This window comes from Nanorana parkeri, unplaced genomic scaffold, assembly GCF_000935625.1.
Source record: "Nanorana parkeri isolate BGI_ZX_2015 unplaced genomic scaffold, ASM93562v1 scaffold2430, whole genome shotgun sequence".
In the NCBI taxonomy this organism is placed as follows: domain Eukaryota; kingdom Metazoa; phylum Chordata; class Amphibia; order Anura; family Dicroglossidae; genus Nanorana; species Nanorana parkeri.
In genome coordinates this window covers 93,402-106,415 of record NW_017308698.1, presented here as the reverse complement: position 1 = coordinate 106,415, position 13,014 = coordinate 93,402, and the positions used below count along the sequence as shown (strand labels likewise).

The 13,014-nt window shown below is 49.6% G+C and overlaps 1 pseudogene; it reads right to left on the bottom strand.

Annotated features, from left to right (window-relative positions):
• The window catches only part of LOC108801665, a 21,495-nt pseudogene extending 9,588 nt beyond the window's left edge, over window positions 1-11,907 (bottom strand).
• Window positions 11,908-13,014: the final 1,107 nt, after the last annotated feature.

Genomic DNA, 13,014 nt, shown 5'->3' with positions numbered 1-13,014 from the left:
TGGTGGGGGGCCCCCCCCCCCGCTCCAATAGGAGGAAGTCTTCAGAGACTGGGTTACACCATGTCCATACGCCACTGCGCCGGACTTGTGAAGCACCCTGCGGCTAACCACAACGCGTTGCACCAAGTGCCAAGATGGCCACCAAATGCAGGATCTAGTGCCACGAGCAACATTTCAGGCTGGCCATGCTTCTTCAGGCAAGCAAGGTCCGGGTATGGTCCACCACGCAACAGCCGCATGGTACTGATCTGGAAGCTGGAAAGTAGGCGCCGTGGCTGGACGTGGCCAGAAGAACTTGAGAGAAGAATCGAAGAGACAAAAGGTCACTAAACTACCGCACATCCCCATCAGTAGAGAGGAGACGTCCATCACCTAAGGACACTAGCCAAAAAAAAAGGATTTCCAGGTGGGGGAGGGGTTATATGAGGGACTTCACAGTGTCCAATTACATGATAATATCTGCATATAGACGTCTCTGGATCTGTCTGCGTCCTGTACTGTACCATCAAGAAAACGGCTTTACCCACGTGTGTCTCATCTGATGTTTAATATGATGGGAGTTACATGAGAAACGTTTTCCACACGCAGGACAGGAATACGACTTCTTGCACTTGAGCAATCTCTGATGTACAAAAAGGTGGATCTCCTCTGAAAAACATTTCCCTCACTCATGTGAGATCCATAATGTCTGAGCAGTTTGGGTCTAAGAAATCACTTCTAAGATTCAGTGCAGGAATATGGCTTCTCACCCGTGTGCAAACAATGATGACTGGAAAGATAGGCTTTCCGTGAAAAACCTTTCCCACACTCAGGGCAGGAATATGGCTTCTCGCCTGTGTGTACTCTCTTATGTGTTTTAAGGGAGGCCCATGCTGTAAAAGATTTACCACACTCAGAGCAGGAATATGGTTTCTCACCTGTGTGTACTCTCATATGTGTGTTAAGAGAGCCACTTAATGTAAAACTTTTTCCACACTCAGAGCAGGAATATGGTTTCTCGCCTGTGTGTAATCTCATATGTGTGTTAAGATTGGCACTTGCTGTAAAACATTTCCCGCACTCAGAGCAGGAATAAGGTTTCTCACCCGTGTGCAATCTCTTATGTGTATTAAGAGAGGTGATTGATGTAAAACATTTACCACAATCAGAGCAGGAATAAGGTTTCTCACCCGTGTGCGATCTCTGATGTTTGGTAAGAGTGCACTTACTTGAAAAACCTCTCCCGCACTCGGAGCAGGGATATGGCTTCTCCCTCGTGTGCAATCTCTGATGTTGGGTAAGTTGACACTTTCTTGCAAAACCTTTCCCACACTCTGAGCAGGAATAGGGATTCTCCTCTGTGTGCAATCTCTGATGTTGGGTAAGTTGGCACTTATTTGAAAAACCTCTCCCGCAGTCGGAGCAGGAATATGGCTTCTCCCCCGTGTGTGTCCTCTGATGTTGGATAAGACTGGATTTTCGTGTAAAACATCTCCAGCACTCGGGGCAGGAATACGGCTTCTCCCCTGTGTGAGATCTGTAATGTGCGACAAGGTCTGATTTCCGAAGAAAACATTTCCCACACTCATAACAATAAAAACACTTATCACCAATGTGAGAACTCAGATGAACACAAAGAGTCGATTCAGAGCTAAAACTTTCCCCGCACTCGGGACAGGGAAATGTCTTCTCCTCCTGAATTCCGGCACCATCCCCCACAGGACGAGGTCGCTCAGAGTCAGAGGGATTCCATGCTCTATCCACACTGTGAAGTCCACCATCCATAGCTGAGCTCATTGTCTCTTCTCCCGCACAATCTGCTGTGATGTCCTCATCTTCCATCTTACAACCTGGAGATAAAGTCAGAGGATCCTTTGAGGGTTTCTCCATGGCGTGTCCTGGAAACATAGAAACACATGATGGAGAGATATGAGAGGGTTAGATGACTTCCATCAACATTCCATCTGGATCAGGAGGTCTGAGGGAGCAGATGTTCTCTGTGGAGGTCCCAACCAGCTGGGACTCCTCCCCTCTTCGGTGAAAGGGCCTTTAGTCCTCCTCCCAGATCACTTCTACATTTACACAGCCCTGTCAGAAGAGGCGGAGCCAATGGGGACTGGGAGGAGCATGCTCTTCACCCAACCACAAGCCTAGGCACTGGGTCATGTGATCTCTGAGAAACAAGAGGATCAAAGTTCAGACTTGTAGACCCTTCACCACAGAACAAGTGACCCCAGGCCTAGGCTTCTGGTGATGAGCAGCACTGGAGGGAGCTTGGAGAAGTATGTTCTCCTGGAAAGAGAAGTGTTTCAGTCTTTGTTACTTTTCATCCCAACAAGACTGATAATAGAGTTTTATGTTTAGCTCGAAGTCTGCTGGAAGAAGAGGAACCGACCTAAGAAAGGCTCAATCTGTGTCCTCACATCTGAGTGTAGGTAGGTGCAGTAAGGCCAACGGCCACTAGATGCCCCCCATGGAGCCCTGGAGATAGATGCAGCTCTGGCCTGGGGAGACTCTGTGTCTCAGGAGAGTTGATTTATAGGGGGCGCCCGAGAGGGGAAAAGGAGAGTTCAGTGCAGGGGAGCAGAAGTCTAGGACTGTATGCAGAGTCTCCGGAGGGAGACTGATTCTAAAGCATAGGCTGGTCCATGGGAAGGACAGGACCAGGCCTAGGACTATGTAGAACTATAGAGATTCCCCAGTTTCCCCTGGAGGGAGAAACCACCGAGCTAGGACTGACATGGATGGGATTTCGGAGAATAATGAGGAGCTGTAAGACTGACGATATTTGCAGTGGGCCTCTGGCTGAAGTAAGTCGTGGACTCTGGGCTGCACCTGGGCCGTTCTTCTCTCTCTCTAATCTGTATCACCAAGCAACTAACAAGAACTGTGCCGTCATCCCACCCGGGGGTGGCTGAACGTATGCTTTGTTCTGTTAATACCTTCAAGTAAAACCAAGAAAAGACTATCTGTGTGGACTGGTTCTTCTCCCTCCAGCCTCTGAGAAGGTTCTACAGGAGTGTGATGTTGGACTGTAACGTGGCTGTAACCATCTGAGGAGGGGAGGTGCGCAATGGGGCTATGCCTGACACAGGGTGCCTTTCATGGTGGCCTTTCTCCCTGAGGGGGAGGGAGTGCCGCAGAGGCGGTGGAAGCCATGAGGCCCTGTGTGCGCAGTACTACACGTGTGGGAGTTGTTTGCACAAGGCCAGAGCCGTGGCCCCTGACCGTGGGGTGCCTGGTGTCGTGTTGCATGCACGGGGTTACTGGAGCCAACCCAAAGGGAACACACACGCAAAACCCCGAGAGTGAACCCCGCCTACATTTGCTACTGGAACTAGGAGTGACACCCAACCCAATACCCAGGACGGGTATCAGTACAGGGAGGTGACCATTACCAACCTACTATTGGCTGATATCACTCAGATCCCGCCCTACTCTGTAACCATAACTATTCTGGACAAATATATTATGTGTCACCTGTGCTGATCTCTGTAGGAGTGTCCTCCTCAATGGATGTCCTCATCATTCCATCCTCCTCCGTATGTTGCTGATCATCCCTCACATACGTCTCTTCTACTTCACCTTCAACTTTCACCTTCATCAGATCCTCACCCTAAACCAACAGAACGGCAGAAAGACTCATCTTGTAGAGTCCACCCATCATCTCCACATGTCAGAGTCTTCAATCACTCAACTCCACCTACCTGATCATGGTGGGGGATGGTGAGATCTTCCTGTGTGGAATCCCGGGAATACAGAGGACGGGGACATCTCTCTGGTGGGTTCCTGTGGCTGGATGACTCCTCCGTCACCCCATCCTCATCCTCCTCTTCTTTTATTTCTTCTTTAACAACGACTTTAGAGTCACTCCGGTTTCCACTCTGAATATAGAACACAATGACATCAGTGGTGACAATGTAGACGATGTACAGATCCCAATCATATCATCAGTGATGGTTCATCATCTACCTGATCATGGTGGGGGATGGTGAGATCTTCCTGTGCGGAATCCCGGGAATACAGAGGACGGGGACATCTCTCTGGTGGGTTCCTCTTACTGGATCCATCTGTAGGAAACACACACACTGACTGAATACATTGTTTCTATGTGTGTATCAGATGATGGGGGATCTAGGTGGACCCTCCGTACTGCTCTCTCCTCTTACCCGGTGATGTGAGGGGCGGCTGGTCCTCCATCACCACGTCCTTGTAGAGATCCCGGTGTCCTTCTAGATACTCCCACTCCTCCATGGAGACATAGACAGAGACCTCCTGACACCTTATAGGAACCTGACACACACAATGATACCGTCACCACCCAGACACACCCCTTGTCTGTTCCTTGATCATGTCCCAGAATTCCCGGCACCGCTCACCTCTCCCGTCAGCAGCTCCATCATCTTCTTGGTGGCCTCTAGGATCTTCTCCATGTTGTGTCTCTCGGGTTTTAGGGAGTTACATGGGGGCACTGTGATGGTCACATGATCACCTGACTTCAGAAGAGGAAAACTCTGGATGGAGAAACCAATAGGAATATCATGTGAGAATCCCAGAATCCTCCTCACCTCTCCGGCCAGGTCTGTGTATTGGTAGAGATAGGAGTGATGTCATGTGACCTCCCAGAATCCTCCTCACCTCTCCGGTCAGGTCTGTGTGTTGGTAGAGAAATGAGTGACGTCATGTGACCTCCCAGAATCCTCCTCACCTCTCCGGTCAGGTCTGTGTGTTGGTAGAGAAATGAGTGATGTCATGTGACTAGTGATGGTGGAACATGATATTGATGTCAATAGACGGTGAATTTTAGAAATGCCGTTTTTAAGCCTAATGAGCAAGGGAGCTGGGCTCTGCTCTGGGGACATGTACTAATAACAACAATACCGTTCAGTGAGGAGATGACCTCCATTTTATGTGATTATGAGAGTGACATGTATGCCTGTGTTGTAGGCCAGATATGAAGAGGGAGAGATGAGGCATTGCTGGATTTAGAAAGAAAAATGACATTGGATGAAGTCTAAGAAGCAGAAATATTACAGAGACCCGCTGCACATCATGTAAGCCTTGTTAGTAGGCCGCATTAGAGGTGTGAGGGACGAGGCACTTTCTATCTAAAATAAGAATTTCCTTGGATTATGTCAGAGACACAAGGCAGAAAAATTGTACAGGAAGTAATGAATCAGTGGCAGGAGATGATAATGGGTAGCAAGCAAATGTCAGTGACAAGATATGGTAATGGATGGCGGGCCAGCAGTGGTGGCAGGAGATGGTAATGGATGGCGGGCCAGCAGTGGTGGCAGGAGATTAAGAAGCGGGTGGAGGAAACAGACAGCGATCGGCGCTGCCGAAGCGGCGGAAGCCCCCCCCCCTGGATTTCCACTCGCCCCCACGCAATTTTCACTCGCCAAATGCGAGGGGGCGAGTGGAAATTTTGAGCCCTGGCAGGTCAGCAGTGGCGGCAGGAGATGGTAATGGATGGTGGGCCAGCAGTGGTGGGAGGAGATGGTAATGGATGGCAGGTCAGCAGTGGCGGCAGGAGATGGGAATGGATGGCAGGTCAGCAGTGGTGGCAGGAGATGGTAATGGATGGCAGGTCAGCAGTGGTTGCAGGAGATGGTAAAGGATGGCGGGCCAGCAGTGGTGGCAGGAGATGGTAATGGATGGCAGGCCAGCAGTGGTGGCAGGAGATGGTAATGGATGGCGGGCCAGCAGTGGTGGCAGGAGATGGTAATGGATGGCGGGCCAGCAGTGGTGGCAGGAGATGGTAATGGATGGCGGGCCAGCAGTGGTGGCAGGAGATGGTAATGGATGGCAGGTCAGCAGTGGTGGCAGGAGATGGTAATGGATGGCAGACCAGCAGTGGTGGCAGGAGATGGTAATGGATGGCAGGCCAGCAGTGGTGGCAGGAGATGGTAATGGATGGCAGGCCAGCAGTGGTGGCAGGAGATGGTAATGGATGGCAGGTCAGCAGTGGTGGCAGGAGATGGTAATGGATGGCAGGTCAGCAGTGGTGGCAGGAGATGGTAATGGATGGCAGGCCAGCAGTGGTGGCAGGAGATGGTAATGGATGGCAGGCCAGCAGTGGTGGCAGGAGATGGTAATGGATGGCAGGCCAGCAGTGGTGGCAGGAGATGGTAATGGATGGCAGGCCAGCAGTGGTGGCAGGAGATAGTAATGGATGGCAGACCAGCAGTGGTGGCAGGAGATAGTAGCGAATGGCTGGCAAGCAGTGGTTCACTTTCTTCCTCTACACTCCGGGGCCCCCCAGGTACCATCTGCTACCTCATCCACCACCCCCCCACCTTCCTCATCACTGGAGACCACTTGGGCAGGAAGCTGCAGGAACCTCACTGACAATTGATTCTTCCTGCATGTTGTCCCCTCCCCTTGTGTGACATGCGTCCTCATCCTCAACATCAACTGCTGCCCAACCTCCTGCAGCAAGTGACGGAAGCCGCGCTGAAATAATTCCACCGACTCCTTCATGTCAGTTTGCATGGTGAAGGAGGGATGACATGGTGAAGAAGAGGGAACATTTGCCGCTGCATAGAACACTGAGCTACTCCGGACCTGAGAGGAGGATGATGATGATGGAGGCTTGGATATTCACTCCACCACCACCGTCCATGTTCCGGCTATATGGCACGGCCACTGCCAGACAGGAAGGGGAGATGTGTCCGGCCTCTCAAAGGTTCTGCCCGACTATCACTTGGACCTGCAGATGCACAACCAGCTTGCCACCTTCTGGCTACATTTGAAGAACCTCGGCCTCTCCCTTTAGGCCTCCCAGGCATGGTGACAATCGGGGATTGGCTAATTTTATTAGTAGCTATGGCAGTAAAAGGGTTAAAGATGTTCTGCTTTAGTGCATTAGACATGTAGTGCTTTATTAATAGAGATTAGAGTGATGTCATGTGACCTCCCAGAATCCTCCTCACCTCTCCGGTCAGGTCTGTGCTTTATTATTAGAGATAAGAGTGACGTCATGTGACCTCCCAGAATCCTCCTCACCTCTCCGGTCAGGTCTGTGTTTTATGAATAGAGATAAGAGTGATGTCATGTGACCTCCCAGAATCCTCACCTCTCCGGTCAGCAGACAGATGATCTCCAGGGTGAGGTTTAGTATCCTCTCAGTCATGTGACTCCGCTCCTCCTCCATCTTCACCGGTGTGGTCATGTGATCTCTGTGGACGGATAGTGGAGAATTATCTGGACTGTACTGGTTGTATAATATTAGGATGGGGATATAAGGGGGTAATAGGTGGGCTGCCCCCCAGTGGGAATTGCCCCATGTAGATGAGGTCACTCTGTGTTTGTTGGGTTTCTTGCCCCTACCCAACAACCGTCCCGGGTTCTGGAGGACCGTCCTGGAGTAGGAGGAGGAAGAGGGGACATCGGCAATGCTGACTGAATAGTGTCTCCTCTATCCTGGGAGGTGGAAGATGGAGTCACCACTGTGACACTAAACTAAGTCCTCATTCACACCATAGTGTATCGGGAACGTGCGTCAGATCCACACAAAGGTGCGCAATTAATCAACCGCAAATTTGTCCAAAATTTTCATCTTGGAAATTTGCGTCAAATTTCGGTACAACCCGAAATCTGAATCTCATCCCTCATACAAGAGACTGCTCAGGTGACACATCTCCAAAACGAAGACAATGTTCTGACCTCATAATCGGGTAAAAGTTCTGACCCTGAACAGAATAAGTTATACATTTCTTATATATATCTGTGTAGCAGCATTTACTGGAGATAAAAGACGTCACAGTGACTATGGCGGACGAGGACGGACATGACGGGTATAAATATCCTATTACCTCCTCTGCTGCCAGTTCCAGCAATGTCTCCTTTATACGGCCTCACAACTGACCTCTCACCCGAAACTTCCTGTTTGTACCTGACATCGCTTCCTGTCATAGAGACTTCCTGTCTCGGTATAGGTGAGGTCACCACCTTGTGGAGCTCAGAGGAACTGCAGCCTCGAGAAACGTCTCGTAGTGTGAACACGGCCTTGTCATTGTTGCCGAGTGTCCCGGATGGTCATCAGTCACGCCTAGACCCAGCTAGTCCACTCAGCTGCCAAGGCCGGGCTTTGGCAATGGGCAGACACGTGACCCCCTTCCATACTTATAACACCCCACAAAGCCCTGAGAATGAGGGAGATGATCGGAGAGAAGTCCCCGTGGGAGATGAATATTTGTGCAGTGGCCCACCGATTGAATTGAGTTTGAGATCCATGTCTATCACCTACAGCTCCACGGTGACTAAAGGCTTTAACGCTGCATGTAAAAAGATGCTGAGGTTTCCATGTCGTGTTAAAGCAAGGAGTAGAGGTGCACAACTGTCGAATAAAAGCCCCTCTCACTGACGGGGGTAGGGTTTAGGGAGGAGGGGAGGCGCTTTGAGGAACCTGGCCTTGTGGCAGCAGAGAGAGCCATTCTGGCCCTGTTAGCAATTCTAGATGGTGCTGACAACTATAGATTTCCTAGCATTGGGCGGGCTATGTGCCGAGTGGAACTTTTATACATGAAGCCCTTGTTAGGAGCATGTCTAATACCCCTATGTCTGTCACAACCTTCCAGCTCCATCTGGTGGTTACCTGTTGTCACTGCACCTATCCCAGTCTTGTCATCTGTGGGCTAATGGTCCTGGCCATACACCTTCACCAGCTCTCAAATAGCTGTGGGCTAATGGGCCTGGCCATACACCGACAGTACTTACAAACCAAGATAGCTGGTGCTGATGAGGGTATCAGGTGGCCGGAGCTGACAAGTGACAATAGATGGGCAGTAGATGGCCCGGATACCTGAGATCCATGTGGTGCTTCAGGAGCAGAAGCAGGGTGACCCTTCCTCTAGGCTTCATCAGTGGTGAGGAGTGTGGATCATGCAGCACTCCAGTCACAGGATGACATCAGCTTTCCATCCCTCAACCCCAAACCCTTCCCCCGAGATGCATGAGGAGGGGAGGGGCGGCTCCTCCAAGTACGAGCCGGAGATACAAAACTACTCAGACACGAGGAGAAGAATAAAACCTCCAGTATGAGAAGAACTTGTAGAGTCAGCAGAAGGAATAAAAGGGAAAGAAAAGAAGATTTAATGATACAAATGTGAAGAGAACTTTTATCAATCACCTTACAATGAATATCATGAGAAGAAGAATAGAAACATTTCATCTCCATTTGTTTCACAATCATAAAAATGTCTTCATATATTTGTATCTTTATCAGGGAAATGTGAAATGTTCCCTCTGAAGACGTCATATCTTCCACTTTCCTCCAGCAGGGGGCTCTCCAGAGTCCATGAAGTCGCCTGTGCTGACTGATCACTACTGCAGTGACATGGTCAGTCCCGTCATGTAGTCTGATCTCCCCTTCTCTTCATCCGCAAGTCATATCTAGCTCCTCCCCCTCACCATGATGGAACGTTCTATGAAGCTTCTGCTGAAGAGCCTGGGGAGGATAGATGACACTGCTAGAGGGACCCAACCAGCAGGGACACCCCCCCTCTCACCTAGCACAGGAAGCCAGACACAACTTTGAAGACTTGAATGAACTCCTATTTCCTTATAAAGTGTTTCTTCCATTATAGAGATGAGAGGAGAGCCGAGTCATGTGATCTCTGAGGTGTCTATCAAGGTGTGCTTCTTCCCGGGGTGACATCTCTGACCATTTCCTGTACTCAGGACACTACACCTCCAGGGCTGTGCGGGCTTCTCTGATGTTTTCACTTGTACAGGCGGATGGGGGTGATTAAAGACGACCGGCACAGTCACAGGAGAAGGACCCCAAAGTGAGGTGGACGCGGCAGTGCTTGTCCATTCTAAGGCGGTGTAGGAAGGCCACAAGGTCAGCAGGTTTAGGGGGGTCAGTAAGGGGGGTGCGGAAAGGGCAGAGCAACATTTTTTCGTCCTGTGAGCAATAACCCGGAGGACTCTGGAGGGGGGTTGGGGAGAGTGTTAGGAGGTGACTTCTACTCACCACCCACCAATCAATACATCCACAAGGTCAGTGGAGCCCGCCCCCACCTCTAGGAGGACGTCCCCAGGGACTGGGTCACACTATGTGCATATGCCACTGTCCTGGACCTGTAAAGCACCCTGGTCCACAAAGCAACAGCCCGAGGGGTACTGATCTGGAAAGTAGGCGAGGTGGCTGGACATGGCCAGAAGAACTTGAGAGAAGAATCGATGAGACGAAAGGTCACTAAACTACCGCACATCTCCATCAGTAGAGAGGAGACGTCCATCACCTAAGGACACTAGCCAAAAAAATAAGGATTTCCCGGTGGGGTAGGGGTTATATCATTGTGCTCACAACTCTGGCCTGTGTCCAATCACCTGATATCTACATATAGATGTCTCTGGATCTGTCTGGGTCATGTGTTGTAACGTCAAGAAAACAGCTTTACCCACGTGTGTCTCATCTGATGTTTAGTATGATGGGAGTTACATGAGAAAACTTTTCCACACACACAGGACAGGAATACGGCTTCTTGCCCTCGGGCAATCTCTGATATACAAAAAGATGGATCTCCTCGGAAAAACATTTCCCTCACTCATGTGAGATCTATAATGTCTGAGCAGTTGATGACGAAATCACTTCCCACATTCATCGTAGGAATATAGCTACTCATCCGTGTGCAAACATTGATGACTGAAAAGATAGGCTTTCCGTAAATAACCTTTCCCACACTTGGAGCAGCAATATGGCTTCTCGCCTGTGTGTAATCTCATATGTCTGGTAAAATTAGACTTATATGAAAACGCTTTACCGCACTCGGAGCAGGAATATGGCTTCTCCCCCGTGTGTAATCTCTGATGATGAATAAGATACCACTTTTGAGCAAAGCCTTTCCCACACTCAGGGCAGGAATATGGCTTTTCCCCCATGTGAGATCTGTAATGTGTGACCAGGTCTGATTTCTGAAGAAAACTTTTCCCACACTCATAACAGTAAAAAGACTTATCACCAATGTGAGAACTCAGATGAACACAAAGAGTCGATTCAGAGCTAAAACATTCCCCACACTCGGGGCAGGAAAATATCATGGGATGGTGAGATCTTCCTGTGTGGGATCCCGGGAATACAGAGGACGGGGACATCTCTCTGGTGGGTCCCTCTTACTAGGTGGCTCCATCATAATATTCTCGCAGAGATCCTTGTGTTCTTCAGAAAAAACCTCCTCATGCTCCTCTTTAAACTCTTCTTTAACAAAAATATTATAATCCTCGAGGTCTCCACTCTGAATATGTAGAAAACATTCATTGTAACAAACACGCTTGTGTATAAATTACAACTATCAATAATTGTTAATCACCTACCTGATCATGGTGGGGGAGGGTGAGATCTTCCTGGGTGGAATCCCGGGAATACAGAGGGCGGGGACATCTCTCTGGTGGGTTCCTCTTACTGGATCCATCTGTAGGAAACACACACACTGACTGAATACATTGTTTCTATGTGTGTATCAGATGATGGGGGATCTAGGTGGACCCTCCGTACTGCTCTCTCCTCTTACCTGGTGATGTGAGGGGCGGCTGATCCTCCATCATGACGTCCTTGTAGAGATCCCGGTGTCCTTCTAGATACTCCCACTCCTCCATGGAGACATAGACAGAGACATCCTGACACCTTATAGGAACCTGACACACACAATGATACAGTCACCATCCAGACACATCCCTCGTCTGTTCCTGGATCATGTCCCAGTATTCCCGGCACCGCTCACCTCTCCTGTCAGCAGCTCCGTCATCTTCTTGGTGATTTTTAGAATCTTCCCCATGTTGGGTCTCTCGGGTTTTAGGGAGTCACATAGAGGCACAGTGATGGTCACATGATCACCTGACTTGAGAAGAGGAAAACTCTGCATAGAAAAACCAATAGGAATATCATGTTAGAATCCCAGAATCCTCCTCACCTCTCCGGTCAGGTCTGTGTATTGGTAGAGCAATGAGTGACGTCATGTGACTAGTGATGGACGAACTTGCTATTGAAGTCTATAGGAGGCGAATCTTGGAAATAAATTCTCTCTGTTTTCAAGCCTAATGAGCAAGGGAGCTGGGCTCTGCTCTGGGGACATGTACCAACAACAACAAGACTGTTCAGTGAGGAGATGACCTCCATTTCAGTGACATGTATGCCTGTGTTGTAGGCCAGATATGAAGAGGGAGAGATGAGGCATTGCTGGATTCCAAAATAAATATTACAGAGAAACGCTGCACATCATGTAAGCCTTGTTAGTAGGCCGCATTTGAGGTGTGAGGGATGAGGCACTTTTTTATCTCAAATAAAAATTTCCTTGGATTATATCAGAGACAGAAGGCAAAAATATTGTACAGGAAGCAATGGATCGGTGGCAGGAGATGGTAATGGATGGCAGGCCAGCAGTGGTAGCAAGAGATTGAAATTAATGGTAATTCTAAAGAAGTGGCAAAAGATGTTATCAAATGGCAGGCCAGCCGTGGTGGCAGGAGATGGTAATGGATGGCAGGCCAGCAGTGGTGGCAGGAGATGGTAATGGATGGCAGGCCAGCAGTGGTGGCAAAAGATGTTATCAAATGGCAGGCCAGCCGTGGTGGCAGGAGATGGTAATGGATGGCGGGCCAGCAGTGGCGGCAGGAGATGGTAATGGATGGCAGGCCAGCCGTGGTGGCAGGAGATGGTAATGGATGGCAGGCCAGCCGTGGTGCAGGAGAGGTCTGTGCTTTATTAATAGAGATAGGAGTGATGTCATGTGACCTCCCAGAATCCTCCTCACCTCTCCGGTCAGCAGGTAGATGATCTCCAGGGTGAGGTTTAGTATCCTCTCAGTCATGTGACTCCTCTCCTCCTCCATCTTCACTGATGTGGTCATGTGATCTCTGTAGGCTGATAGGGGAGAATTATCTGGACTGTACTCAGGGTTGTAGGAGGAGAGAGCGAGGAGAGGCAGCCAGGGGAGGGAGTAAGGAGACTGTCTATAGAGGACTACAAATCCCAGCAATACATTATACAGCAATACAAAATAATATGAAGCTACATACTCTGTGTTTTTC